Genomic DNA, 26,331 nt, shown 5'->3' with positions numbered 1-26,331 from the left:
ACAAAAGTAAGTAATTCCTTTTTTTTTTAGAAGGTAGTCTTTTATTGTCTGCTGCATTCGGATAGTCTCCGCGCGCTTCATTAGTTTAGGGCTCTGTATGCGATATTTGCATAGCGCAGCGCAGCGCAGCGATAGCGCAGGACCGATCGTCGTGGAGATCCTTGGGGGAGGCCTATGCCCAGCAGTGGGCGTCATACGGCTGATGATGATGATGCGATATTTGCAGAAAGGGTATGGGGTCTACGGCGGGCGGGGGTTACTAATATCTTCGAACGAAGCACTCGTATAATTACAATAGAACTTCAATAACAGGTAAGTTCGTTAATAATATACTAAGGTTTTCTGTATCTAGAACATAATGGTGGCGCGACCGTATGCCGTTGTATACACACTACCTAGCCGGGGGCCTTAGCCAAGTTGCAAACGATTATGACACAAACACACAAACAATTTTTTCATTTTTTTTGTGTTAATGGATACAGGGTGGGTTGTAGGTTTAGATTTTATTATCGCTTTCTCCATCTATGCTGCGCGTAGCCACATGCGCAGGCGTTTACAACAAAACAAATCCGTTTGATCACAGTTGATTTGCTTTACACAATATAATCCCTTTCACGGTCCGTGTTGTTCTCCGGTTTAATCCGTCCTTTGTAAGAGATGGCCTTATTTAATTTCATGCTTTCCTTTTCTGACGATTCTTTGATGAAATGTAATATAATGTAAGTTTGTCGAAGGTATATACTTTCCCCCGTGTTTGTTTTATATAAATATCCCACATAGGGGAAGGAGGGGCAAGACGGGGTTTCACAGTTGAAACTGACCAATCACATTCGTTTATCCATCGTATGATGCGTTGCCATGATGCTTGTCAGTCGCGCGGAGGCAAATTTTTCAGAAGTGCACATTGTCCGAAAAAGATAAAAAAGTGTTTTTGTGCAAACAAAGTTACGTTTGTACCGGATAAGAGCCCTAAACGCTCTTCATTTGTCTGGCCAAGTAGTTAATGTCATTGTGGCAAGCCCACAATACATACATAAAACATAAACAGCCTATAAACGTCCCACTGCTGGGCACGGGCCTCCCCTCAATCAACCGCAGGGGGTAAGTCCACAATAACTCACGTAAAAAAAGTTATATAATTAAATAAACCACTATTCATATTGCATTTTGTTGTTACTCATTTTATTTACTTAAATAAAATCACGCTTATTTCCCTATAGGGTAGGCAGCGATCATGAAATTCCACTTACTAAGACCCTGACACACCCCTTTCAATTCTTCTACTCTCATCAAAGTTACAACACTTTGATAAGTGAATTAATTTCTAAGACAACGAACAGAAAACGACGCAACGTTAAGAGGGGCAACGTGGCCAGTATTCTGGGGACTTTGCCTCGATGTGGTGAGCTGGAGGACATTTTTTATTTATAGCTTTTTATCCATTTTTTAAGTTTTGTTTTTAATAATATGTGTGTTGTTACAATTGTAGTTGGATGGAATGTACTTGTTTATGTATTTTTATTTAATAAATAATTAAAATTTCTAAGACGGAAAGTGTCAATGTGAGAGTACTTCACGAGTTAATTGCACCCACTCCATTCCATCTACGGACAACTAGGCGTCGGGAGGAATTTCATCCTTATGTTGTGGATATACCACTAATCCGCACTAAACGTTTCGCCTCTTCCTTTTTGATGCGAACAGCTAAGGACTGGAACTGTGTGCCGTGGTCTCTTTTTCCAACTCGTTATAATCTGAGAGTCTTCAAGGCTAGAGTGAATAGGCATTTGCTAGTTAAGCTTGATCCACGTTAGATGAGATTGTGGTCGAACGCGAGCCTATATTATTTAAAATAAAAATAGAAACTATGAAAGACGACGTCCAAATTACGCTTAGTTACTTAGTTCAGTTAGATTCAACCATTGCACTGCTCTATATAGTAACTTGTAATACATACAGGTTAGATAAGCGACTGGTCTCTCCGCTAGTTCGCCTTGTCCTTTCTGAACGGAATTGTCGAGCCTTTGTGACGCACGCAGCGGTTTTTATATCACTTTAACGCTTGGAGATAAAGTTTAAAGTAAGAGTTGCAGTTGGGATACGATTATAAGTTGATTTATGGAAAGTTATGTGTTTTTTAAACAGATGGAAATAAATTTATGGCGACAGGTCGGGTCATGGGTTGCCACTGCAATTTTATCTAATTCTCTTCGAAGATAGTTTGTTTGCGACCTGGTGTTCACCCCTCCTGACATAAAAGCTGGATCTGCTTCTGTGCCGGTGGTCACCGAAAAAAAATACAGATTCTCGGTATTGTCACTTACAAGTATTCGCCTATAATCACGCAAAAATCTTATGCTTACCGTGTGCCGTTTAATGCATAAGTGCGAACGAGACAGACAATCCGCGCGCGATCTCCCTTACTCCTTAGCAGCTTACGGGCATTTAGACTAAAGTAAGATTCAGAGGGGGTGAGGTAAATCTAGTTCGGTGCTCGAATTAGCACCCGCAGATAAATATGATGAACTGTGGTAGAATTTCTGTCGTTCCTAGGTAGGTAGATATACGGGGGTTTTATTGTTGTTGGATGTCAAGGCTCTGTTACACTACACGGCCTACACCACCATAAATGTTAGACTATTAGATATGTCCCATACATAAGGTACTACATACATAAGGTATCGTTATAAATTGAAATTATAAAGACTTTTCTACTTAAAATCTTTAAAATAATAAATATATTATACCAACAGAGAGAAGTTGTAAGATCCATTTGACGACACGTTGCTGTATTCACCCGGAAGGGATTACAATGTGATCATATTTCAACTATTTGTTATTTTTGTTGCAGGTAATTTCCCGTAACTCTCTACTAAAAGTGGCGAAGTCAACGTGAATTCTCGTTACGGGTAATATACTAAAAAGTAATTTCCTACTTTATACCCATTGCTTCAATGTGTTTTTTTTTTACAATTCTTGCGTGTGACAATGATGTTTGTTAATCAGTTTTATTACTGAAAGTAATTATTTAATAATACGGATACATGCAAAACTAGGAAATGTGTAATTAAAGGTTCTGTTTAGTACACACTACAATTTGTTTTATATTATGGCAACACCGCGTTTAACTTTCCTTCTACCCTTCCAACATGGCGATGGGGTGCTGCCTTTTTCATTTTTGTTAATTTATGGCGCCTTACACTTACAACTAATACACTCCACATCTAAAAGTCAAACATGTGTTTTTTATTATATTTAACACGAGGGACGCATAGGTTCTACGACTACTTAACTTTGTAAATTAGTTTTTTGTATCAAATGTCAGCAAATGACTTATAAAAAGTGTATTTGGATTAAAGATACGATTAGATTGATCGACAGCGATTAAATTGACGTAAATTGTTGCATATAGGTTCCTTTAAAATGTTGTTGTATTAAGAACGTAATTTTGTTTGTTACTGGCTATACATACTGGCAATAAAAATTCTTAATGATTAAGTTTGTAGTATTTACTAACGATCAAACCAGTTCTTGACGCGAAATTTCTGTAAAATCAAATCTAAATATACAGAGACTTGCCTGGATTTCTTGTCTGCTTGACAGATACTGGAAGATAGAGCCAAAACAGATATTCTGACTTGCCAGCCATTTTGCAGCTTGTAGTTCAAATAGTCCGTCTGTTGTAGCCCTAAATTGGGTAGTTTCCTAGGTCAGTGATAAATTATGAAATTCTGATTATTAAATAAAGACAGATCTAAAGGTGACAAAAAAGTTTTCGTTTTTCTTTTTAACTTATTTATGAAAGAAAAATCTAATAATAAGTGCGACGTTTTGTCACGTTTTTCTATGACGTTACAGGTTGCTTTTTCAAACAAATTCCATAGTAAATTAGTGTTTTGGCGTATAGTAAAAAGTAACTGATTTGATTAGTTGAAAACTGATGATGATAATGTTTCGATTAAAACAAAGGACGAGGACAAAATATTAGCTATTAATAATAATGTCGTTTAAAATTCTGAAGTAAAGTCGTCTGGAGTATAATTCATTACTCTTTTACTATTTACTCTACTAATGTCGAAGTAAATTGCTTGATTTATTTATTGACTTGATAGCCTCCAGTACCTATGTTTAGCCATCCATTTGTTGAATTAGAGTGGAACGTTACACATTTGCGATGTGTGAAGAATGAGGAAGTTTAATGCGATTCGCGTTACTTACTTTAGCGGTTGGGTTTTACTTGACGTTTGTTTTTTGTCCAGCTTTTTATCGAATCTGCATGTCTTGTCTATTTTTGTTGTTGGTCATTCAATCAGTTATAGGCACGCTTGACTACTGTATTGCTGTAAACTTTTTATACTTGAAGGACTAGCAGATAAAAGCCTATTGCCTATTGTGCTTATTTTTATTCGTATGTTTATGTCCTTTGTATATGTCGTTGTGCGATAAAGTATTATTGATTGATTGATAAAAGTGAAAATATTTTCATAAATGATCCAGAAACTGTATTAAAACATAACATGGCATAAGCTCACGACTATATCCCAAATAGGGTAGTTTGTTAGACAAACGTGATAGATACTTAAAGGTAGGTGATACTAAAATATTACTTACTCCTATTAGGGCAGTAGGGTAAAGATAAAAAGAAGTTTTTTGTTGTTACATATTCGAAATAACGTTCTCAATTTGGCAGTAAGACTAAATAGGTTAGAAATACAATTGAAATAGACTCAATTAGCAGCTATACGAACACTCCGTTCAACTTAAGCCTAATTACTTTACTCCTACTACTTTATTCCTAGCTGTCTTGGCACTTTGCATGCCGTGGTGCCGCGTGACTTCGCATAGTTTAGTGCCATCGTGTTTCTATAGTCACGTTGATAAATTAAAATAGATAATTTATTCGAAATTTCCAGTGAGCAACGTAAAACGTGTCTATCTGGAAGGGAACGTTATGAAAGAGTTGTAAATTTTAAGCATTTTTTTTATTTAGCAACATGTTTCAATTTCCATGTGCAAGGGCCCTAACCAAGTTGCAAACGATTACGAAAAGCCATAGTGTAATCGAATGAAATATATGAAAAGCATACAGCTTAGTTTATGAATAATTTTCAAAATAATAAAAGCCAAATGTCATTTGTGAATATACCGTAACAACTATAACTTGTAATAACCAATTAATTGATTAATTATTATATTATATTTTGTATGTCTCATGAGCTAGCTAGAGATTCTTGCATACTTTTCATCTTCAAAATTACTTTGTGATGCCTAGTTTGGTTAGGGAAATCGTCGACCACGCCGGCGTGGTCGGTTTCGGGGTTCTGAAGTGTTTGGTGTTGCGAGCTGATTGGCCGCCTCTATGGCTAGAGTAATCGGGTCGTCGAGATCGTATATTACGTCCTTCGAACGCCGATACTTTTCAGTACCGTCCCTGAAGCACCAAGCAATCTACATACAAAATCCAATACTGGCAAGCTTTAAAGTTCTTTTGAGTCAAGATGTTCAAATAACGTGAGACACATCAAGGTTAACGAATCAATCTAATTTGTAATAGCTCATTCACTAAACCTTGCCCGGACGTTGCATAAATACCAATAAGAATCTAGATCCATTATATTAGTCTATTTCCTAATGGATCAAGTTCTTCTGAAGGATTTTCTCACGATTTAAACTGGATCAAACCATAAACTACCGAATTCACAAATGTCATCGTTAATCTGTTGTCATTTCGATGTTCTAATGTCAATATTGTTATAAACTGTTACATGACGTAAATTCAAAAATGGTACATTGACCTTTAACAAGTTTATCCATGATAATTACGTTGGATAAATGATTCTGATTTCTGATTTCTGAACTGTCAATTTGGAGAAGAAGAGGACTAAACAGTTAATTTCGATAATCTATCGTGTGGGTTGTGAGGTTGCTTACCAACTCCATCAACCCTGGTGTCAGGGTTATTATTGAGCCGCCATAGGCTCCTGACATGACTTATGTAACGGCTACGTACTTACATCAGTAAGTAATAACCGGGACCAACGACTTAACGTGCCTTCCGAAGCACGGAACATCTTACTTTTGGACAATCTGGTGATCAGCCTGTAACGTTCTAACAAAACTAGGGATCACAAAGTGATTTTTGTGATTTGTCCCTGCCGGGATTCGTACCCGGGACCTCCGGATCGTGAGCACAACGCTCAACCACTGGACCACGGAGGCCGTATTTCGATATTATGCATAACATAATATATCATCACGCCTGTATCCCCGCCTGTATCTCCTCGCCAGCTATGTTTAAGTTCCATGTAATAGGAGGATAATATGTGTACAGAAAAAAATTAATTCGAATAGGATAAAAATCATGTCAATCAGACCTCAATAACCTCCGCTTGTTTGACAATAATTAGTTTTAATGTTATTTTTTCTACACACCTTCATCTAACTAATAATTTGCAACCTAACCAATCCACACAACCTTGTCCGAACGGAACTTATCAATATCTTACTAGCCCCAAGTTGCAGGTAATTTACTGGCATTAACTTAGTGATCTATTTTCGAGTGGTATGAGATAAAAAGACGAGTGGATGTCCTCGGTAAAGATCACTTGTATCGCTTGTACTGGACTTCCCTGTGTGTGTGGACTGCTTTCAATATCTTTTGTTACCTTGTCTGCAGATTGGCTACAGGTTGTTTGTTTCATACAGGAAAGTTCATCGTAATACAATACTACTTCAAAATGATTTTACGATTGGTGAATGTGGAGCAAGCAGTGTGTCCGCAGCACATTGAATTCCATAGTTTCTGCTTACAAAATAGACGTGAGTTTATGTATGTATGAATGTACTTATTAAAGAAATATATCACTGTATTCGACCTTCGGTATCCAGGTATCAGAAGAATTAATCGATTTCAAAAATGATTTTAAAATTGCTCAATTAGTTAACCCAAAGATCTCTGCCAACTCACAGTGAACGTCGGGAGATTGAGAGTAAGCTTTTGTCCAGCGGTGGGACGTAAATTACATTATTACATGAACAGCCTCTATATACAATTATACAGCCTATAACGTAAACAACCTGTATAATATATAGGCTGTTTATATTATATAGGCGTCCCGAGTACACATAATTTAGTCTGTTTATTATTAGGTATGTTTTGCAAGGTAACACTAACAAAAATAGAAGCGTTATTTGATCCAGTAACATTTGCTATAACTACACTGATACAGATCTTATAACAATTAAAATTGCAGTGTTTTTACATACACTGCACGCTTGCAATTAATGCTTCAATAAGGAAGCGAAATGTTAAAACATTTTTATTGTTCTAGTTTTAAAAAAGTGTTAATATCAATGTAAATTAGAATGGAATTTGCATATACCGGGTGTTAGTGACATCGTAACGAATACTGAAAGGGATGATTCAGACCATGATTCTGAGTTAATATCTAGTGGAATTTTCCGTCGCAAAATTCATGAAATTTTGAGTTTTGTTTTTAATTATTTTCAATTCCATATTGTGCTTTTAGCTGCATAGAACCCAAATTTCAATAAAAAAAACAATAATGACAAATTATCGAAAATTTTCGATGTAATGGAGACAACAGCTGCTCGAACGGGTCAACGGCCACACGCACCGCGCCGCGCGCCCCGCTCCGCACGCCCCGCTCCGCGCGCCCCGCGCCGCACGCCGGCGGCGCGGCGGCGGCGCGGCCTACAAAGTAGGCACTACGAACCGATCCTATTTCTTTCTCTGTCTATCGTAAATTATAAATTTATTTTATTCTTATTCTTAAATGGACGGATAATCAACAGGCATAAAATTTATGGAATACACGTCAATTTTAAGCAGAAATCTAAAACAACCGACAGAATTAAGTTACCAGCGAGATACCTTTTTGATTCGACCGGGTTATTCATTCATTTACTCATAGGAATCAGGGCCATTATCTACCTAAAACAGTTGAAACAGTAAATAATTGTATTCTTTGTTGTCATTAGAATAACTAACAACCAACTAACACAACCACCACAGATTAGGTAATTAGTTACCTACTATGTCAACCATCCACCAACTTAGTATGTAAGTACCTACGCAAAACCTCGCTACACAAAAATCGAAAATAAATAAATAAATAAATCTTTTAGATCAATACCCATTATTGTTACAAAGCAAGACCTATCGGTACTATCGCTAGTATCGATCTAAATGTACTATCACTACTTTCGATAGTTTAGACAATTTTCAAGTTCAACAATTGATAATCTACCTATCGATAGTTCGGCAACTCCGCCGCGTAGGCAATGTCGGCATGTTCAAAGAAAAAAATTGTCCGAGTGGAGTGATCTTATTTTTCTTGTTACATGTTGGTACCGTACCGAGGTACTAAGTACTAAGTTATTCGTAGTTTTAAATCTCATTGTTAAATCATCAGTAAAGAACTAATTAAACCTATCCTGTTCTGTGTACAATATTCATGTAACGGCTACGTGCTTACATAAGTACCTAGTAGACGGGAGCAACGACTTAACGTACCTTCCGAAGCACGGATCATTTTACTTTCGGACAATCAGGTGATCAGCCTGTAACGTCCCAACCAAAGGCCTTATAAACAGATTTTTGTGATATGTCCCCACCGGAATACGAACTCGGACCCTCCGCATCCCATCGCTCAACCACTGGACCACATAGGCCAAGAAGGTTCTAAGACATAATTAAAGGATCCTGGGACGCAAGACCTCCGAGTTAGGGCTTGTTTGATCTGTCTTGATGGATACTCGGACGTGAATAGCCTCACGGATCAAGGGCAACGCGCGCCAATAAAGTAGGCATTACGAACAGATACTAGGTATTTCTTTGAGTTGATAAGTATCAAGTGAAGTTTCCTGTCGCCAAATTCATAAAAAAAATAGATTTTTTTCAGTCCCATATTGTGTTTTAAGCTGCATAGAACGCACATTTAAAACAAACAAATAAAAATTACTAATTATTAAATTTTATCAATGTCATCAATAATAATAATAACGTATCTACAACTTCAGCTATGCGCAGGTGAATAGCCGGCGCACGGGTCAAGGGCAACGCTCGCCAATAAAGTAGGCATACGAACAGATACTATTTCTTTCTCTGTCACTTGCACCATAAACATACTCTCTCTCTCTCTCTAGTCGTCGGCTCGACTCGGCCGCGGCCGGTGCGTCGTCGGCGCCCTTAGTCGGCGCCTTTGATGCTTTGCGCTAACGCCGCCGCCGCGCGCTTCCGCTCAGTCGAATACTAAGCTTGACCCGAATCGCGTGATGTTTTTCGAGGATATTTTTTTCGTGTTTGTGAGTGTTTGTTTCATTCTGTAAATGAGTAGTGTCGACTATGATGAGATCATAGACCATTTACTGCGCAAAAGTATGGAAGATTGTTGATGTTTATTAAAGAGCAAGGTGTTGTGTTTGTGAGTGCGTGTGATACCTACCTACCGCGGAGGAAACGCGATGTTGCATACCTACGTGACGTGACATGTTCTAGGGTACCTACCTAGGTACTTCATCCGAAGGAATAACAATTAAGGTAAGGCAAGAGTAGAGTTTTTATTGTTAATAAGTTAGGAACGTTTTAATAACTGGTAGGTAGGTACCGTGCGTGAAAAATCGTGGCAGTAGGTGTTCTACTTCAACAAACAACATTTTTAAACGTTGAACCACTACTAAGCATCTAAATACAAGAGAATGAAAACTCCTACCTAGATATCAACATCGTATCTCACACGCGTAACGTAGCCGCGCGTAAGTTTAGCGTCTGTGTGGCGCGTTGTTCGACTTACATTGCGGCACAGTAAAAATTGAAAATCTTAATTAAACATTTGCGACAAGAAAAACACCCACCATCGTTTTTAGTACAATAAAATAGGCGTTCCATTTTTTTTTTCGTTACGATGTCACTAACACCCTGTATTATGGTCATTATATGGATGTCAGAATTAGGTGTTTATCTTACTAAGTTTTTTTTACTTAAGCCGATTAAGTGTATTGTAACGAAGCATTTCGGACCAACGAGCCTTGTAGCGACATCTTGTGGTTTCTGGCGATATAACATTGTTTTTATATTTTACCCGCAGGAAATCACAGATGGCGCTGCAGGGTTATCGATGGGCCCGAATATTTTTGATTATTTTATTTTCTTCAAAATTTGGTATAGTAAATTATCTGCAACATTTATTTTTGATATATTATAATTATATTGTTTAAATTTTGGGATCAAACAAGTCGATCGATTGTTGTCGTTGATTCGGCGAATTTATGGTTTGGTAGATTTTTTCTAGTTTGGCAACTTTGTTCGTGGTTCTTGTGTCAGACTGACAGCTGGCTGAGCTGAGAGACAGGTTATGGAAAGTGGGGACGTCGCGAGAGCGCCGGAGACTCCACTGCCGTAACAATAATGTGGGCAAATTAAAAGCCACGATTTATCGGCGACATCAAGAGCCGATGTCTCGATTTAAATAAATAGCTTAACCGAGATGGTGAGTCCTCGCAATTCTTCGTGCATATTTTTGCACCAACTTTGTGATAACCTCGAGGTCCTTTGTTTTCAGCAACATCACTGAAATCCCATCGCCTAAGGTCCAGTGGGTGGGATTAGGTTTCATCCGAGCGATGCCCAACTATCCCGGATGAACCTGTAAGTTATTTTCTTTGTTTTACACTCGTGAGTTGCCTTGCCACGCTGTCAGCTGAACCACATGCTAATCATTGCCATTCCTTGTTGCAGATGGGGTTTTTGAGTTTCTAAAGTTTTAACGTTTTAAAGTTTTTAACGTTTTGCAAGTTTTAATGTAAGAAGAAGTTTATGATTGGATCAGATGATTTCAACAATGTTTGGTGAATGAAGATTCCTACTGTTTTCTTCTGCGTTTGCAAGTTATTTCAAGCTTCATTACGGCGGAGCTTGCCTTGGTTGTTTGCACGTCGAAGCTTTCCTTTGTGCGGCGCGCATGTGGATGTGCTGCGCCTCTCCTTTTGTCAACACTCCGGATAAGGCCCGGTGAAGGACTGCGAGGTTGACCGGTGGACGTGCAGCCCGCCAGCTGCGTAACAGTTGGCCCGCTGCGCCGCCATCGTCCAGCACGCCCTGGCCTGAGCCGGCCTCAACTCATCACCTGTACGGTATTCCGGAACGCCTCAGGTAGGCCTGATAGTCGGAGGTCCTCGAGTAAGTGAGGTGCCTACTAGGAGGACGGAAAGATATTTTAAAACCTAGTGCTATCTTATGGTCATGTCACAGAGAGATATTTTACCTAACGGCCCACTTCTCTTTTATTGAAGTCCATTCTATTGGAATAAGCAAAAGATTTCCGTTTCAGTGGCGCCCTTCTTGGTGAAATTGTCGCTCTGTGCAACCATTTAGAATAAGTGGTGTTGGCATAAACTTTGAGAATAAAAATTTAGTGAAAACAGTGTATTTTTTTATTAAAAGTGATGGGATTTTGTGTGAATTGTTTGTGTTTTGTTTGCATCTTAGGTTAAGTTGTGTCTGTTTCTTAGTATAAGTAAGGTTCTAGGCCTCCTAAAGAGACCTAACTTAAATACTTATTTTGTACAATAAGTTTAACCCAATTCTAGGGCTTATTGTCATTTTTAGCACTACATTTGTGTTTACTTTTTTTTAACCTTGTTTATATAAATTACAGGTTAAAACCAATTTTGAACATTTTTTGATACTTACTAGCTATATTTTTTTTATCAGGATTGAGTTGTTTTGGTAAAATTTGGACTAATGATAATAAAAATCAAACAAAATTTCACTCTTTTAAAAATTTATTAAAATTACTTTCTACATCATATCAGGAATAAAGGAAGTTTTTTTTTTTAAACATTTGTAACAGGACATTGATTAGAAATTTATATTTTGTAACTTTGCTTCATCATCATATTGAGAGTTGTGCCGCTGCTTGGCAAACATTTTTCTTATTTGTTTTTTTAGAAAAAATTAAAGATTTGTCTTTCAATATCAACTTTATTGAGTATTCAGTAGAAAACTTGCTTTACCATCTTTACATATTCATAACATAATTACTTACAACAATATATTTACTTGACAATAAACATTGAATATATTTAGAACATAACCTTAAACAAAATTAATTTAAAAACACTGTTGTTTCTTTTATTATTGTGAAAATTAACTACAGGGATATAAAGAATTGATGTTGTGTGATAATTACACTTATTTGGTTTATATTTAATAAAAATTTTGTACATACTTTAGAAAATAAGTATTGGAGGCAGACGGGTACATTTTGAAATATAAATTTACTTCAGTTTACTTCAAACCTCTTTACAATCAAGAAATTATAACTGAAACACAACCATGGATATCCAAACTGTCTATTTACATTCACTGCTCCGTGATGAGTTAATATATGAAGTGAGTATTCGTGCTGAAGCACCGGCTGATACTGTTCTCAATTTGAAGAAACAGCTTAGGGAGTTGATCACTGGTTTCTCTCCGGATGAAATAATGGACGATGAACGAAAACCACAGGCGGAATTCCCAATCATCACCGAAAAGCTGAAGGAGCTGCAGGCAAAACTTGATTTAGCAGTGAAGTCTAGGGAACGTCATCACCTTATGCGTGCTAGGGCTTTATATAATCATCTTCATCACCGTCTTGAGCGTGTGGTATGCACGGAGTCTGTCGATAGGGACATAAAATTGAAGCTGAATAAAAATCTTATAGCTTGCGGTCACTCATTGGAGAAATTGTTGTCAACAAAAAACGTCATCGACCCAGAAGAGGAAAACAGGGGAAAAGGGACAGATGGTTCAGCAATAAATCTCATGAAGTGGAATATTAAGTTCGACGGCCGTATTAGTCCACATACGTTCTTGCAATCGATAGGTGAACGCGCCTCAGCGTTCGGAGTTAGTGACAGTGTACTTTTCAAGTCCGCCTTTTGTTTATTTTCGGACCAAGGTCTTCTATGGTACAGAGGTGTTAAGGAGCAGGTTTCGTCTTGGCAGGAATTGAGTGAGCTTTTAGTCCAAGAATTCGCACCCGTTGATTTTGATTATCGTTTGCTGGGGGAGATTAGAGCTCGCACCCAAGGACAGGATGAACCAACACACATCTATTTTGCAGTTATGAACTGTATGTTTTCACAATTGAAACGACCACTTTCGGAAAATGACAAATTTGAAATTTTAAAACACAATATTAGGCCCGTTTTTAGAGAACAGTTAGCACTGTATGACATAACTACGATAGCTGAACTAAAAGATAAATGCCGTAAAATAGAATCTGCGCGACAAATGACACAGCTGTTTGTCGAACCACCTAAGCAGTCTATTTTAAGTAATGATTTCGTGTACAAATGCAAAACGAAACATGTAATGCCCGTCAGCGAATCCGCCGATGTTAGGGAAACGGAACAGGTCTCGGCAGTTCAGCCACCAATTCAGGCTCAAACTTTTAGGCAGCAACACCCGCCAAGTAATGAAAAGCCTGGTAGTTATAATACAAAATCAACGGCTAACAAATCAGTATTTTGTAAAAGATGTAAGGTGTCTACTCACTCAACCGCAAGGTGTAGGGACAAGACAGTCAAATGTTTTAAATGCGGTCATTTAGGGTTTACGGTAAGGTCGTGCCCAAAATGTAACAACCCAAAAAACTAGGTTGCTCGGACAATAACGCCGATCCTCCATCGAAGGTCGAAGATGGGGATTGGAAACAATGGTTACAGGTAGTAACTAATTATTTTAAGCTTAACAACGTAGCTTCCGTTTTGTTCGAGCCCAATGATGATGACGTTCGACCATATTTAAAACTTAATGTCCTGGATTTGACAATTTATGGATTACTGGACTCAGGTGCAGCAATTTCAATTTTAGGTAATGGAGCACATACGTATTTTGAGTCATTAGGTTTCACAGTACAATCTGGCAAAAACACTAATGTTACTGTTGCGGATGGTTCCCAGTGTACCTCTACAGGATTTTTGATGTTGCCCATTACATTTAATGGTGTAACCAAAATATTGAAATTTTTTATAATACCCAGTATTAAATTAAATGTTATTTTAGGCGTAGACTTTTGGCGGGCATACAATTTAATGCCAGAAATTTTTGAAAGTGTTTCCTACATGAGAGGTCCACAAAAGTTTTTAGAAATGCCAGTCAACTCTATACAAGCTTATGACAGTCTTCCCAACGACCACAAGGAGTTAGCGGAGCTTATGATAACGAAATTTCATGACATTTCTTTTGAGCGCAAGGGTTTAGGTAGGACGCATCTTACTCAGCATGTCATCGACACTGGGGTTGCGCCACCGGTCAAGTGTAGACCTTATCCCATGTCACCGGAAAAGCAGAAGGAACTACATAAGGAATTGGACAAGATGCTGGAGCTCGACGTTGTCGCCCCGAGCGAGAGTCCTTGGAACAATCCAGTCCTTATGGTTCCTAAAGCTGACGGTACATGGCGATTCTGTCTGGACTGCCGGAGGCTCAACTCTGTGACGAAAGGCGATGCTTATGCCATTCCTTACATACCCCAGATATTAGATAGCCTCAAGAATGCCAAATACATCAGTTCTGTGGATTTTAAATCGAGCTTTTGGCAAATTCCACTCGACCCTAGCTCACAGGAGAAGACGAGTTTTACAGTGCCTGGTAGGGGGTTGTTTAAATTTAAAGTTATGCCATTCGGCCTAAGCGGAGCTCCTGCTCGCCAACAACGGCTCATGGACATGTTGTTTGGACACCCTTTCTGCAGTGACGTAACTAAAGGCATGATATTCGTGTACATCGACGACATTATAGTAGTTGCTGAAGATCTAGAAACGCACATACTTCTTTTAAAACGGCTTCACGAAAGAATACAGAGCGCCAATTTAACAATCAACTTTGAGAAGAGCAAATTCTTCCGCAACTCTTTGAAATATCTGGGATATGTAGTGGATGAGTTTGGACTTAGAACGGATCCCGATAAGGTTCGTGCTGTTCTGGAGTTCCCGGTACCCAAAAGTTCGAAGGAACTAAAAACCTTTTTAGGTGTTTGTTCTTGGTACCGTAGATTTATTAGGAATTTCTCCACCATTGCGGCACCCTTACACGCTCTTACCAGCTCAAAAACTAAATTTATCTGGAACCAGGATGCAGAAAACGCTTTTGACACTTTAAAAAACACATTAGTTTCAGCTCCAATTTTAGCCTGCCCTGATTTTAGTAAACCATTTTCAGTTCACTGCGATGCATCGAATTTTGGCGTAGGAGGTGTGTTAGCGCAGAACATTGATGGCCATGACCGCCCTATCGCTTATATCAGCAGATCCCTTAACAAAAACGAACGTAACTATAGTGCTACCGAAAGGGAGGCGTTAGCAGTTGTGTACGCGGTTGAGAAATTTGAACCATATTTAGGTAGTAGACCATTCACCGTCGTAACCGATCACGCTTCACTTAGGTGGTTCATGAATTTAGAGAATCCTACAGGACGCTTAGCTCGTTGGGGTTGTAGGTTATCCCAATTTAATTTTACGATTGAGCACAGAAAAGGGAAGGATAATGTCGTCCCTGATGCCCTCTCACGATTGCTGCATGTGGATGCCATCGATGCTCCAAATGCAGGAACCGGTGATGAGTGGTATGATAAGGTTTTTTCTGGTTGTACGGCTTATCCCAAAAATTATCCCAATTATCGCGTCGAAAATGGTACTCTACTACGATACAGCAAGGGTAAGTATGCCTTGACTCAGGAGTTTGATTGGAAGATTGTTGTGCCAAAGTCAAACCGTCTGCAGGTCATGTCTGAAAACCACGAACCACCGACCTCGGCACACCTCGGAGTGTTTAAAACGCACCGTAGGTTGTGTTTGAGGTATTTCTGGCCAGGAATGTACCGCGATGTGCTTGATTTTGTCAACAAATGCCGTATTTGTTCCGCTTATAAGCACAGGACCAAACTCACTCCTGGGATCATGGGTCAGCCTAAGCAATGCTATAGGCCGTTTCAAGCTGTATCCGTAGATTTGGTAGGACCTCTTCCACGATCACGTTCGGGTTACATGCACCTTTTAGTAGTAACATGCTGTTTTTCAAAGTACACCATGTTATTTCCACTTCGTCGAGCGACTAGTGCTGCAGTAGCTAAAAACTTTGAGAATTATGTGCTTCTAGCTCACGGGATTCCTGAAACCGTAATTACCGACAATGGGGTTCAATTCACGGGATCAGAATTCAGTGGCCTTCTCAAGAAGTACAATATTCCACGAGTTCACTACGGGCCTAGGTATACGCCACAGATTAACATGGTGGAAAGGTACAACAAAACAGTCATGACAGCTGTTTCGTCTTATGTAGCTGACGATCATAGGACATGGGATCTTAATTTATTTAAGGTGCAGTTTGCATTAAATAGTGCGGTGAACGAAACCACTGGGTTTAGTCCATTCTTTTTAGTCCATGGCCGGGAACCAATTATTAACGGTTCTTTTTATAATGATGACAGGGAATATGAGATCTCTATGCCAAGGGACGAGTATGCGGGTGAATTTGGGGTCCTTCGGGATATTTTTAATAAGGTTCGAGTTAATATCGAGAAGGCTCACACGACGAACGCGAAGTACTACAACCTGCGACGCCGTAACGTTAATACTTTGCGCGAAGGTCAAGTAGTGTGGCGGAAAACGTACGTACAGAGTGACGCCGCAAATTTTAAAGCCTCGAAACTTGCCCCGAAGTACGAGCAGTGCGTAGTCAAAAAAGTTTTATCACCCTTGGTGTACGAATTAGTTTCATTTAGTGGCAAGAACTTAGGTTCTTGGCACATAAAGGATATAAAAGTTTAATTTCCGAATTGCCCTGTATTCCCCTAGTTGTATTTTTTTTTAAAAACATTTTACCGGCTTGGATCTTTGTTTTGGCTCAATTTAAATTTACGTTTATAAAGAAAGCTACAGTATTTTTCTTTTTCATAATTAGCTTTCATAACATTTTAATTTAATAAATAAAACTGGTGTGCTTACTTGTGTCGTAATAGACCTAGTAACAACCTACGTATATTTATACAGTCACGTTTTTTTTTGTAGTCTTTTGATTTTTAAAATCACTAGATTTACATATTTTAAATGTTTTATGTTGTTTATGTTTAATGTTTTTTTTTAGTGTGTTTATGTGTGCGCTGATAAGGCCCATACACACTAGCGTTTGCAACGCGCGTTTTTATGAACGCTCAATATAGCGTTTTTATGTTTTTTTTGTATAGGCGATTATAGCCAACTATTTAAAATAGTTTTTACGTTGCTCGTGTCAACATTAATTTTTTTTTTAGGCTTTATAGTAGCCGTTGTAAATTAAGTTTAGATAGGGAACCTTATTAGGTTACTCTTTGTTTTTTTTTTTTTTTTCCTTTTGACGGAGCGGGTAGTGACTCCTTAAATAAGCCACTAACAACTGTTGTTTAGTTTTTTTTTTGTCTTTGTCTTTAGAATTGGGGTATCGAGTGACACTAGGAGAGTCGTCAGCTCATCAGGGTTATGAATGTGGGTGACACCCAGTGAAATGGATACTGGGTGCTAGTATATGAAAGAAGTGAAAGGTGATCAATGAATGGTGATGAATAACAGGTCGGGGTAATTGTTGTGCTTAGGGTTGTGCTGTGTAGATGTTGTTTGTGCTTCGTTACGTCCATAGAATTGTTTTGTCGTCTCGTCTTTGGAGACAGTTTTTTTTTTAAATTTAGACTGGTTGTGCGCTCCAGGCTCTATGGCTGAGGGCAGCCGTGTTTCTCACCCAGTTCGAAACCTCTCGTGGGTAGGGGGGTATTGTAACGAAGCATTTCGGACCAACGAGCCTTGTAGCGACATCTTGTGGTTTCTGGCGATATAACATTGTTTTTATATTTTACCCGCAGGAAATCACAGATGGCGCTGCAGGGTTATCGATGGGCCCGAATATTTTTGATTATTTTATTTTCTTCAAAATTTGGTATAGTAAATTATCTGCAACATTTATTTTTGATATATTATAATTATATTGTTTAAATTTTGGGATCAAACAAGTCGATCGATTGTTGTCGTTGATTCGGCGAATTTATGGTTTGGTAGATTTTTTCTAGTTTGGCAACTTTGTTCGTGGTTCTTGTGTCAGACTGACAGCTGGCTGAGCTGAGAGACAGGTTATGGAAAGTGGGGACGTCGCGAGAGCGCCGGAGACTCCACTGCCGTAACAATAATGTGGGCAAATTAAAAGCCACGATTTATCGGCGACATCAAGAGCCGATGTCTCGATTTAAATAAATAGCTTAACCGAGATGGTGAGTCCTCGCAATTCTTCGTGCATATTTTTGCACCAACTTTGTGATAACCTCGAGGTCCTTTGTTTTCAGCAACATCACTGAAATCCCATCGCCTAAGGTCCAGTGGGTGGGATTAGGTTTCATCCGAGCGATGCCCAACTATCCCGGATGAACCTGTAAGTTATTTTCTTTGTTTTACACTCGTGAGTTGCCTTGCCACGCTGTCAGCTGAACCACATGCTAATCATTGCCATTCCTTGTTGCAGATGGGGTTTTTGAGTTTCTAAAGTTTTAACGTTTTAAAGTTTTTAACGTTTTGCAAGTTTTAATGTAAGAAGAAGTTTATGATTGGATCAGATGATTTCAACAATGTTTGGTGAATGAAGATTCCTACTGTTTTCTTCTGCGTTTGCAAGTTATTTCAAGCTTCATTACGGCGGAGCTTGCCTTGGTTGTTTGCACGTCGAAGCTTTCCTTTGTGCGGCGCGCATGTGGATGTGCTGCGCCTCTCCTTTTGTCAACACTCCGGATAAGGCCCGGTGAAGGACTGCGAGGTTGACCGGTGGACGTGCAGCCCGCCAGCTGCGTAACAGTTGGCCCGCTGCGCCGCCATCGTCCAGCACGCCCTGGCCTGAGCCGGCCTCAACTCATCACCTGTACGGTATTCCGGAACGCCTCAGGTAGGCCTGATAGTCGGAGGTCCTCGAGTAAGTGAGGTGCCTACAGGTGTACGGACAGTGTTTTAAACAGTGATATCCCATGGTTGTAACGGAGTGACAATTAACCTGACGGACCAAAGCGCGACCTGTCTCCCTCCATAGGGTTTTTGACCTACCTATGGTTAACCAAATCTGTATATTGAAAATTATACATTGTACCAATTCAAGGGAGTTTTCTTTGTCTCATGCTCACCGGTCTATAACATCTAGCTGTGCCCTTCAGGTAAACACCATTTTATAAATTTTCTGAAACATATCTGTATTTCCATAACACCATTTTCCATTTACCTACCTTGATTATAAGGTAGCAAAAGATTTACGTTTCAGTATTTACATAATCAATGGATAATTTTGCTAGAGCAGGTCGAAACTTCAAATCTAGCACGGATCTACCAAAGCCAATGATTTTCGAATGTGTTTTCAAATTCATATTTGGATCTTACATGATTATCATGTGCTCAGCACTGAAGGAAAACATCGTAAGGAACTCACGTATAAAACCAGACCTGTTCGTGCAGATAGGTAAAGGGACTCTGTGACCGGGATGGGATAGAGTGATGATGGATAGAATTTGCTGATTAAGAATTTTATAGTTTAACGTTTAAAGGTAACCTTATTTATTCTAAATACTGTCATCTTTTCTTTTTCATTTTCTTCTGTATGCTCCATACTTCTGTGGATGATTGAGGTGAGGCCTGTGCCCAGCAGTGGGACGTATTATACAGGCTTAGTGGCCCCGATTCCTGCAGACACCGCCTAATTTTATTTTAAGTTATATCCATCATTTTCATATCCGTCGAAAAGGAAAGGGACGGATGATTCACAGCTCTTAATTTTAGGAAGAATGAGTAAATGAATGAATAACCCGGGCGAATCAAAAGGTACGTCGGTGGTATGCAATCCGTTTGACGTGATGTCTACTTAACTGTGTCGGGTTATTGACGGATGTAAAATTTTTAGACGGTTGGTTTAGATTTGTGCTTAAAATTGACGTGTGTTCCATAAATTTTATGCTTGTCGATTACCCGTCCCTTTCCTTTTCGGCGGATAAGAAAATGACAGATATAACTTAAAATAAAATTAGATGGTATTTACAGGAATTAGCACCAGTGTCAGTTTATTGACAATACATATATCAATAAAATCGCATAGACAGGAAGAGGACCCGGTGGTGTAATGGTTAATACGCTCGTCCCGGCTTGACAAGAGCTGCAGGTTCAAATCCTGTTCGAGTCAGAAAATAAAATCGATTTATGTTTTGTGTACTGTCGTCTCTATCTTGTTATAAAGTAGGAAGTAACGAATGAGGAACGTTTAAGAAATGCCAAGCGTACTAAAATCACTTAAAACCAGTATCACCTTAAAAGTTATTCAAGGCAACTGCGATATTACACTGTGTGTATCAACTGAGGTAACACGTTAACATTCGTGTCAGGTCATATCGATTATATAAACAGGATAAAATATCAAGAAAGTATTCATCGATTCTCTCCGATGTAACTGTAATGCGAAATATATCAATCTGTGTAATGTAAGACATTACGCCGACTATGTGAATGTTTTTAAATGTAACGCAAAAAAAATATTCGCAAAGGGAAAATTAAATCGAAAAAAAATCTGACTCGGCTGGGAGTTGAATTTTATATAGAATATAGATTACATTATAATGAGTATTTATTAATATATGTACGTATAGTATAGAGTATTTATAATATTAACTTTAGTTTTACTTTTAGGTATTTATTTATTTTTATTTTATTTATTTTTTGTTGTTGCACCATCCCGCATCCAAGTTGTAAATGTTTGTTCCCTTTTGTTGTTTGCCTGGAAGAAATTGCTCTAGAGCAATAAGGCCGCCCAAATTGTACTGTATTCATGTGTTTTGTCTGATTGTTGAAATTTTAGTTCTGTGCAATAAAGTATATTTGATTTGATTTGAGTTGAACCCGCAGCTCTTGTCAAGCAGGGAAAAGCGTGTTAACCATTACACCACCGGACCTCCTGTCCATGCAAAATTCATTAGATCTATGCGTGGTGGAGTATGCTCCATACCCCCTCCGGTTGATTGAGGGGAGGCCTGCGCCCAGCAGTGGGACTTATATAGGCTGTTTATGTTATGTTATTTTCTTCTTATAGTGTGGGTTGTGAGGCAGGCTCATCGACCCTGGTGTCAGGGTTATGATTGAGCCGCCAAAGGCCCTATGTTATGGTATGTATGTAATGTCATTAGCGCTATTAAGCCTAATCACGGTTGAGTGGTATAAAAATAAAAAGCAATTAAATTTTGGCAAGTATTTATTGAATCCGTGATAGTCTTGTTCCGAGAAAGCGTGACTTTACATCGTAGTGTGACGGGTTCGAATCCTGGCTCGATATCTAAACCACTGTGTTCGACTTTTATGAGTTTGAATTCTTTCGAGTCTCGCCCCTATATTATACAATACAATACAATACAAATACACTTTATTGCACCAAAATAAAAAGAAATAATTACAAAAAGTCTCTTAATTAAGTACATGGAAAATGACGGCCCACTGCTGGGCACAGGCCTCCCCTCAATCAACCGGAGGGGGTATGGAGCATACTCCACCACGCATAGATCTAAAGAATTTCGCATGGACAGGAGGTCCGGTTGGTTAACACGCTTTTCCCGGCTTGACAAGAGCTGCGGGTTCAACTCTCAGCCGAGTCAGATTTTTTTTCGATTTAATTTTTAAAGTTATATATTTATTTGCATGTATTCTATTAGTAAAATAGAATACATGCAAATAAATATATAACTTACAAATATATATTACTTACAAATATAATATATTATTCATGGGACTTTGACATAGTTGGTGACTAGTTAGTGTATATACTACACACTTCTGCCGACCCCTTCGAGGGTACAGTTACGTTTATTAATTCGATACCCATGCTGCGAAAGAGTACCAGAAGTAATGCTTTAGGTCAATAATAAGAAACCTTTGGCATCAATAAAATAAGATGCAGGTCTATGCATCTACGCTCACTTTATTTGTTAATAATAATACGCATAATACTTAATAAATAAAGCCAAAAGACAACAAAATTGGTTTGTTCGTAAATGTCAATTATTTATTTATTAAAAATAAGTACAGTACTTAATACATTTTTTTTATTTTTTTTTACTTTACATTTTTTTTTACAATGTTTGTAATAAGTAATATAAGGGCACACTAGTATAATACCAAATAGTTCGTTATTTGTGTGTACATGTGAATCCCCGTGTAGTCTGCAACGGGCCTTACTTATACATACAATCGAGTTAAGATGTCTTGCCCTTCTGTAGAGGAAAAAAGAAATTATATAGAGCTTCATTCAGCCATTACCTTTTAAAGTTCACTTGCAGGTAAGTAGTTGCAAGTCGAGATGTAATTTGGTACAGGGTTTATTTCAATATTTCGAGTTTAAAGACAGGTTTATCAGAATTTTGTTAATGGTGTACTTAACGTGTTGGTAAGATAGTGTTACTGATGATATATTACGAAGCGTCTTCAGTGTTAATTTTATATGCAACGTAATTGGTAAATGATGCTGGTAAGTAAATAGTACTTACAACAAAATAAAATTAAGTGTTTTTTATATTTACAACTTCAACTTGCGAAAGATCTTTTTACTGAATTTCCTTTTAAGCTTTATTTTAACTACCTCGTACATTCGTGATGTATTCGCCTAGTTTATTCAGCGCTTATCGCTATCGACCCGAAAAAAAACGAATAATTCTTTCAAATATTCTTCATCTCATAATAGGACCTTTGTATTGACACTTTTATATTTTAAATTTTATAAATTTTGTATGATTTGTGTAATCTAAATGCACGGTAAACTATATTTTTTTGTAACATCTGTCACACTGCATTTATGGCAAATAAAGAATCTTATCTTATCTCATTTGACGCCCTGACCCGAAGTTGGTGTCCAACTGGGCACCCTCAGGCATGTTGCCTTAAATTTTGTACCGGGTGAGAGCCTCAGCGCTCCCCATTTGTCCGGCCCAGTAGTTAATGCCATCTGCGGCAAATCTACAATAAAATCACGTCAAAAAAAGCCTAATTTATTCGCTGTATGTTTTATTTCTTGACTTAAGTGGTAATTGGAGATTTCCTTAGATAAGGTTTAGTACGATCTAACTACTCTGAAGCGGGGTGCATATATGACACGACAGCTGAATAATGAAAGCAAGAGAAGTGTCAGGATAGAAGAGTCAATGCAAAACCTTATATAAGAAGATAATAATAAGATTGGTCTGATTATTTGCATTATTAAAGGTATGATACCTAAAGACATTCACATCCCTTTCAACCAGGTGTATTCCAGTCTTGATTCTGTAAATGTCAGGACTATTAGCATATAGATCGAAAAATAGGCTTATCCGATAACACACGGGCCTCTATTATTTATTATTATTTGTAGGACCTAGTTTGACATAAATGTCATCGGACGGAACTGTAGCAAATGTCAAACGATTGCCAATTCGACCGTCATATGATGTGATTGATATGTTGTGATAAGACAAAATACAGTTGCATAGAAGTGGTTTATTGTGGCTTAAATATCTGTTGATATATCGACACTGTTGATATGTCGTTTTATTACGTGTGAACTTTGCAAACTGGCTTAAATTACACTAGTAAATTGAAAATATTGACATCGTTTTTACCCGACTTAATGGCGAATCAAAAGAACTTAGACCAATCTATCCAGGAATTTGCTTACCACGGCATACGACCACGACTATCTCCTAAACATCACTATTCGGAAGAATTACATAGAAACATTTTGTTTCATGTTTTTTAGATAGCGATTTTTCCGCAGTCGGGTTTTGTTTTGAAACGTATATTTTACCAACCAGTCATGTCTATTCTATTCTAGATTTCTTCTATTTTGTCCCTCTAGAGCCATTTCAGATACATGACTTTTATTTGCGCATATAAAAGAAAGTGCGTAATGCCGACAAATGTCTAATAGCAATATTGGTTTTTTAGATGAATTGATTCAATGTGGCCTATTTAGGCCCCCTTATTGTATCTAGCAATTGATTTTCTTTTGACGCAATTTAGGGCCCCATTCCGCTTGGACCTGCCAAAATGTATGCAGTTGAATTTCACCTGGTGTCTTGTTGGTTTCCTTTGTTGGTCGCGACCGAGGTTGTGTCCTAGTGAGATATGGCCCTTATTGTAAACTTGTTTCAGACTACGTCTATTAGGTATTTAATCCTGTAATTAATAACCATAACAAACAAGGATAAATTATAATTGTTGTTTACAATGAGGTACATTTGGTTTACCAAACATAAATAAACTATTTTACGCCAATTGTAATGGTGTTTCATAGGAATAAGAACCGTAAAATTAAATGGGCATTTATGAAACGGCCTCACAGTATTTTCCCAATTTTACACGCTCTATCACGCAAAGTTTACTTATAATTGGAAACAAGTTAAGTATAGTTTTACGCCAATTGAATTAGAATTAATAATTGAAACGTTTTTTGAAATCTTTGGCTTATTGGGTACTTACGCTACTTTCTGAAGTATTTTTGTGCAAACTTGAATTTTAAGTTGTTGTTTTCTATTTTTGGTTTCTTATCTAGGCAATGAAGCGTTAAAAAGGACACGTTGAATCAATTCATCTAGAGAACAATATTGCTATTTGACATGTTGACAATGATCTCGATTCCTGCAGACACATCCTAATTTTCTTTTTAGTTATACCCGTCATTTTCTTATCCGCCGAAAAGGAAAGGGACGGATTATCGACAACTTGTAATTTTACAATTAATGAGTGAATGAACGAATATCCCAGATTAATTAAATAGGGGTCTCGCTGATATGCAACCCGTTTGACGTATGCTGTTAACTATATTCTGTCGAGTTATCGACCAATATAAAATTTTGGGAGGGTTTTTTAAATTTCTGCATAAAATAGTCGTGTATTCCATAAATTTTATACCTGTCGATTACCCGTCCCTTTCCTTTTCGGGGGATAAGAAAATGACAGGTATAACTTAAAATAAATTTAGATGTTGTATACTGGAATCAGTATAATTGCGTGCTTATTTTTATATACTGTAATAAATTGCTTCAATGTGGCTTTTTAGAGCCCCTGTGCTGGATATATCTCAGTAGTAAGAGGTATATAATTGAATGGAAAAGAATGAATAGGTAGTAAACAAGAGCAAGTATTTTATTATCACCGAAGTTGAATAAATTGCGTATTGTATAAAATCACGGGAAACTTCTAGAAATCCACAATCATTCTAACAAGAAATTGAACTCTAAAACAAAGCTATTAGCGTTACTATCGCTGTGAGTAGGTACGTTAATCAGTCACGCAGAGAAAACAGGCGATTTTTTAATAACAAATTATTCGGTTATGTCACTTCCTTTTGGTTACGTTTATTAACCTTGAGGCCTTTGGTACGGAAAGTTGACCGTTTGGTTAACTCAATCAACCAACCTTATAGTTAGTCGGTTAATTGAGTCTAAAAAGGGACTGAAAGGCAAACGATTATCGATGAATCAATCTGTAATTTGGTTGATGACAGTGACATTGGTAACCAGAATAAGCTTGAATTTTCTGAGAACTACAATCGCTGTAATTAATGCTGCTCTTTCAATATTACCCGACTACGGCGAACCAAAAAGGAGGGTTATGTGTTTGATTTACTTACAATAAATTCACGCTCACAAATCGTAACTAAACCAACTGCAGCCACTGTTGCTATTTTCGTGTTAAGATTATACAGTGTGTTAGAGACATCGTAACGAAAACTGGGGGAGATGTATTAGCCATAGTTCTGAGTTAATATCAAGTGGAATACTCCGTCGCAAAATTCATGACATTTTTGGTTTTTTTAATTAATTTAAATTTTAATACTTTTGCGATGCAAAATTCTACTTGATATTAACTCAGAATAATGAGGAGAATCATCCCCCTCAGTTATCGTTGCGATGTCACTTACACCCCGTTCTAGTACGTACAGGTAGCCGTTTAGAGACACCGTAACGAAAACATTGAGGGATGATTCAGACCATGATTCTGAGTTGAAAAATTCATTGAAATTTTAGTGTTTTTTTTTCATTCTTTACAGTTTCTTACTTTTCCAATGGAAAATTCTACTTGATTTCAACTCAGAATCATAGTCTGAATCATCTCCCTCAGTATCCGTTACGATGTCACTAACACCCTGTATATGCTAATAGTTAAATATCGTTTAATTATGAATCTATTAAGAAATCCTGTATGTAGCTCCACCCTTCCTGAAATTACTAAAAGAGTATTTACCAGTTACTGTTTGTA

At 37.9% G+C, this 26,331-nt stretch overlaps 1 protein-coding gene and 1 long non-coding RNA gene across 12 annotated transcripts in view; both read left to right on the top strand.

The window, feature by feature from the left end:
- The window catches only part of LOC126366181 (uncharacterized), a 156,591-nt gene that overhangs the window by 80,305 nt on the left and 49,955 nt on the right, over nt 1-26,331 (top strand). The gene's annotated exons all lie outside the window — the stretch shown is intronic.
- Nucleotides 10,315-19,173, top strand: LOC126366375 (uncharacterized). Its single transcript, XR_007566344.1, has 2 exons — nt 10,315-10,669; nt 18,554-19,173. It is a non-coding gene; the product is annotated as an uncharacterized LOC126366375 (long non-coding RNA).

The sequence above is a fragment of the Pectinophora gossypiella genome, chromosome 4, assembly GCF_024362695.1.
Source record: "Pectinophora gossypiella chromosome 4, ilPecGoss1.1, whole genome shotgun sequence".
In the NCBI taxonomy this organism is placed as follows: domain Eukaryota; kingdom Metazoa; phylum Arthropoda; class Insecta; order Lepidoptera; family Gelechiidae; genus Pectinophora; species Pectinophora gossypiella.
The sequence above is the reverse complement of the archived record's forward strand: the minus strand, read 5'-3'. Positions and strand labels throughout refer to the sequence as shown.